Raw genomic sequence first — 6,000 nt, forward strand, 5'->3', positions numbered from 1 at the left:
ACAACAAAAGAAAGAGTATCACTGGATAAATGCCAGTGTTCATTTCTATAAGGGGAGATTAGCCTAAGCATCTCATAACTCATTTCAAACTTGAATACTAATTCTTGGTTGGATTTGAGAAAAATCCTGAAGCTTGCTTTAATAAATGAGAATGTCATTTTGTGATTAGATTTTATTTCTATTCAATATGAGGCTCATGCCATGGTCCTTGATCTGGGAAAGAAAGAGAATCAGCAGTGGGGATGAGGCCTCCATCTCGACTGTCATTCTCTTTTTCATCCCAACCCTCTTCCTAAAGTTTCCACCTGGTTTCCAACATTTTCAAACAGTAGATAAGGCATAGACATAAAGCTTATCTGCTTTACCTTTCCATAAGTTAAAGCAGAAAATAATGAATACATACTGAGGTACAGTTCAGGTTTTTAGTGCCCTGAAATCTGAGGGAATCCTAATTATGACTAATACTCCAAGACTGTGGTTTTCTTCATCTTCAGTAGAATGTTATTTTATTTTGTGTGTCTACAAATTTCAAAGATATGCAATGGACAAAATGCAAATGCATCAGCACACTTTCATAAATCCTTTCTGAGAAGGCAGGAGTGCCCCTGGTATAAAAATTAGCACAAGGTGGCACTCTTTCTTAATGTTAACCTCTTTAAAAAATCTAGATTATGCTGATGGTATTAGACTTCCAACCTGGAACTGGAAGATTCACTGTATTTTCCATATCTCCAATAATTCCATTAGTTTGGTGTTTTGGTAGATTAGCTGACTCATTCATTCTTAAGTGACCCAATTTTTCTTACCATAAAATTTAATAAATGTGTTTCATGGAAGTGATGCTATTGTGAAGAGGTGTTTCTGAATATGGAGGTTGCTGATTAAGGAAGTGCCTCAGTAGAAAGAGCAGGGGCTCTAGAACCAGAAGATTTGGGTTTGGATTCCAGCTCAATTGATTTATGCCCTGAATAAATTGAAAACCTACTAAACTAAATGAGTCTGAATTTCCTCTTCTAGAAAATGACCATCATTGTACGTTCCTCAGGTAGTTGCTTTGATTATTAAATGAGATCATGTACATAAGCACTGAACATAGTAGTCTTTTAGAAAGGTGCCCCTCCTGCACATACATATACCCTTAAAAGCCAACCTGTGCCTAACTTGTCTAGACTTCACAATGATTTCTTCTTATTCTCAGAAATGAAAATTATCTAATAATTTGTGTAAGCCTTTTTAACCCCAAACCTTTTCTTTGAATTATTAAACCAAGGAAAAAATCTATATCATATTTAAAATATTAAGAAACTTTATATCATATTTAGTCTAATATTTATCAAGTGCCCACTATATGCCAGCTACCTATATCTTATATGCTTAAGAAAAAGCAGTGAACAGAGAACAATGTCTTCCCTAAAGAAATCATCAGTAAATATGTAACTAGAGAAGATGAGGTAGTGAGGGAACCAATGAGATAGTATAAAGCAGCCAAGTAGGCTTCGTGAATAAGTGATATTTGAGGTAAACCATAATGTTGAGAAAAAGAGAGCCTTGCTCAAATCTGGGAGGAGAAAAGGACAAGAACAAGGAGCAGCAAAGGTCCTGACATTGTAATTCTCTTGAACTGACTGAAGGCAGAAAAGAAAGCTAGCACGACAAACGTGCGGTGAAAGTCGGAACTGTAGGTAAGGACTAGATCATGTGGTGTTAGTCCCTGAAAGTAGCTTAGATGTTTTGCTGAGATGAAATATCTCTGGGGTTTTAAGCTGCAGAGTGACTATTATTTCATGTGTGTTTCAGATTCACAAACATGATGTAAACAATAAATGATGGCTACTTTGCTTAGTTATATTGTTTAATAATTCCCAAACTGGCGCTTGTTTACAATCAATGACATTGTATTTTCTGAATATTTGAGAACAAACACTTGATCCTGTGATTGCAACATAATTTAAGAGTTGCTCATAAGGGAATGATTTTCAGACCACCATGAAAACACTGAAATTATTTCTTAATGGCATTAACATCGTGTAGTAGTACATAGTTTCTCCTGCCTCAGAGACTCAACTAGCTGTTCTCTAAAAATGTGTGCTTTCCCTTCCAGAGGCCTTGGAACCAGGTATAGCCAACTGAAAAGTACTCACTGATAGATTATGAGCAGAAGTGATGTTGGTCACTTCCAGGCTAAGGCCGTTAGGAAGATGGTGAGTTCTCTCCATTCTGTTTTTCCCCTTCTTCCACTAGAAAACAAAAGTCTACTAGAACTGAGGCATTGGGGGACCCATAAATGGAATGAATCATTTCCCTGAATTACTGGGTAGAAAAAAGCAGCCCACCAAACTGAAACACCCCCATTAGGCTGTTACTTTACTCCACCCTCCCTTTCTTCCCCTCTCTACTATATAGATAGTTTTCTTCCATGAAGTTCTATTCATTCCCTGCAAGATAAGTAGTACCCTCAACAAGACCATTCTACTCTGTCAAATCTCAGATTGCTTGTGTGCTCTGCATTTCATCCCAAAGAACCTCTTGCCTCGCTTTCCTGCTCTGGAGAGTTTGCGGTGGTAGAGATCTAAGAGTTTAGTGATCATTTTCTCTGAGGGATATTTTTTCCCACTCAGTTCTTATATTCATTAAATGACATTCGTGTAGCTTGGGAACCAAAAGCCTTTCCTCCCGTGTGTCAAGTTTTCCTGATAAAGACATGTCATATTTGTCATGGAGCAAATAATTAAATCTGACTGCAAGCTGCAGAGAATTGTGGGGCTGACGGAAATCCCATCAATTTTTCTGGCATTTATCCCCTAAAATCGCTAAGGCAGGAGGTCAGGTAGTGAGAATCACAGAGTTATCAAAACTGAGGTGGCTATTCTCTTACTTCTTGGAAGAGCTATTCGTACCAGGAAAACCAGTCTTGAGTCAGATATTTAATAAGGACATGGAACAAGCAGCTGAGAATTTAGGAATACAAGGTTGTCGTTTCCTGAAGAATCCAAGCATTTGACCACAAACTGAAGTGATTAAGGGAAACGGTCCAGATCTTGTAAAGATGCTGGCAGAGTAGACTGGGATAGAGCTGCCATTTTAAAAAGACGCTCCAGGTTTCCCACACATCCTCACTAAAAGGTGTCTAGCCAAATCTTATGGGCCTAGACTGAATCTTCTTTTTTTTTTAACATCTTTACTGGAGTATAATTGCTTTACAATGGTGTGTTAGTTTCTGCTTTATAACAAAGTGAATCAGCTATACATATACATATATCTCCATATCTCTTCCCTCTTGCGTAGACTGAATCTTTTGAACAGACTGGAGATCTCCACTCATGGTCTCACATGTTCAAGGAAAAAGAGATTAATTAGATGAAAGAACAAGGAAGACATTAGAGGGACATTGGGAGGGGAAGATATTTCATTAGTGATCAGTAATACTAAATGGTAAGATTAATGAGGGTAAGGATCCCTGCTGTCATGTTTAGTACTCAGATAATGTCTGGCATGTAATAGATGCTGAATGCATGAGTGCTGTGTGAGTGAATGTATGAATGGATAAATGAATGAATTAGTGATGACAATGAATTTTAGCTTTCTGGTTATCATATCAACTTGGCAGATGGAGATGAAACTATTCACATTCATCTGAAGATCCACACTCAAAGATTTGGATATGTGACCTGTCCTCCTGCACAGCGCTACTCCTTGTAAGAATCATTCTTCAAGAATCACCTTGAGAGATGTTAGGGAGTGAGTATGGAGCAATGATGAGCTCAAGATTACTAAGGTGAAAGAAGACAAGAGTGGGGAGTTGGATCTCAAGTCCCCTGGAGCCAAGGTTCTAGATAAGCAATGAGGACTGGATATAAAGCAAGAAAAGAAAATCTAATTTTAGCCTCAAAGCGGTGAGAGAAAGAAGAATGATGTTTTAGAAAAATACAAGGTCAAATACTAGATTTGATATTAAAATAAAAACCTATTTCTCATTCAGTGCCTACCCCACACCCTTTTTATACTATCTATGCATCAAGATTGTATTCCTTTCTCCCCATGAGAAATATTCAGTATTTCAACACAATTGTATGGTAAATAAATTGGCCTCTGACTTCCCATTTAGAATAGCTGTCTCTGCAAAAAGAAGTATGTGCCTATAAGCACTTAAACAATTTTTGGAACACAGCCAATAACTGGGTAATTGAAAAATGTTCTATAAATATTTTCCTTTGCTTAACAAATACAGATTTGATTTTCCTAAACATGTGGAGTACTAATCTTAGGAAAAAAACAACACAAGTCATAAAGTGAATATTTTTAAAAAGAAAGAAAACAAGTTAATAAATTTTAAATATTTTAAAAATATTTAATCCTTTTGCTAATAGTGAATTTAAAGAGTGATTAGCAATGTCTACAGGCAATTTGTCTGGTGTATGTTAAGAACAATAATATCCTTAAAGTATATATTTTTAATTTATTTTATTTAACATCTGACTTCGAAATATCTACCCCGAGTCCAAATCTTGCTATGGCAATGCTACATCAGCTCTCTAGCTTACCTCTAGATGGCAACGTTTCATTAAAATTATAATCGTAGGCACTATAGGCTCTATTTACAGTAGACCCTGTCAAGCAAATTCTATTGAATTAAAATGCCAGGTATACAACCTCTGTCTATATAACTTGTCTCTTAGCAGACTGAAAAACAAACAGACAAAAAAGGGTAGATTCGACCTAACCAGCAAGTTCAAAATGGAAGGCTCACTTTGAGCCCACATTGACCAGCTGTGGATAGTTTACCTGACTTCAACGGATTCTGAAAGTCACTGATTTGACCACTCTTGGACTCACTCAGCTCTGAGTTGTATTTTTGTGTTTGCATTCTCTTCTTTTCAATATAAGCTGTATGTCCATTCTCAAGGTTATTTTTCAATTTGGCTACCCAAGACAGATTGTAGGTTTTCTGATAGTCTAAAAACTGCATAGCAGGACTGAATGAGTTCAGTGGTCACAGAGCACCAGACAAATGTGTATTTGAATCCTTTTTGACCTTAAGCTAGTTACTTAACCTTTCTGAGTTTGGTTTCCTTATTAGTAAAATGGGGATAATAATATCTAACTTGAAACAGTTGGGGTGAAAATGCATGTAAAGCAATACACACATGGGGTCTGATACAGTAGAAACTAAGTGGTAGCTGTTATTGTGTCTCTTCCTCATTTTCATTGTGAGTCCTGCCAAGTTGCCACCCAGGATCTAATCTTCCTGAATAACATCCTCCATCATCTTACCTGTGACTGTGCAATCTCCATTCATTCTTCAGGAGCCAGGTACCAGTTTTTCTGTTTAATTTCCCAAGTTCCATAATCAAACTGAGTTGTCCACTTCCCTGGCTCCCACCGAACTTGTTGGTACTTGTGTTACAACCTCGCCACGTGGTTTTGTTACTTACCTCTTTGCACGCATCAGCATCTTCCAAATAACTATGAACTCTGCGTGGCCAGAAACAGTGTTTCTTTCACCTCTGTCTTCCCGGTGCATACTACAAAGTACACCACATAGCAGGTTCTCAGTAAAAGTTTGCATCAGTGAATGAATGAATGAATGACCCTTCACAGACTCACCTTGACCACATTTCAAATCTCATATTTCCCACAGTCTTTTCTGAGTGGATTGCAAAATCGGTCTGCTTTGCACTTTTCCCAGGATGGTGGGAGGAATTGCTTATCTAGTCCCTTTGATTTGAGGCCAGAAGGAATTATTTTGGGGAAGATTGCCCTGCTGGAAACAGCAAACCTTTCACTCTTTTTTCCTCTTGATTTCCCTTTTCAAACTCCCTTTGTTGTATCAGGCTGAAAAGGATTTAAGCCCTGTTTCTGTGCCCACTAAAAGCTCCTGCCAAAGATAAGAAATGAATAGGCAAAATTGGAATAGCCTTGTTAGAATTCTGGCATTATGGATAATTGAGCTTTTTATGGTATGATTTAATTTTTACAATTAAAAAACAGAGAAAATAACTG

Source organism: Balaenoptera musculus, chromosome 21 (assembly GCF_009873245.2).
Source record: "Balaenoptera musculus isolate JJ_BM4_2016_0621 chromosome 21, mBalMus1.pri.v3, whole genome shotgun sequence".
Lineage (NCBI taxonomy): Eukaryota > Metazoa > Chordata > Mammalia > Artiodactyla > Balaenopteridae > Balaenoptera > Balaenoptera musculus.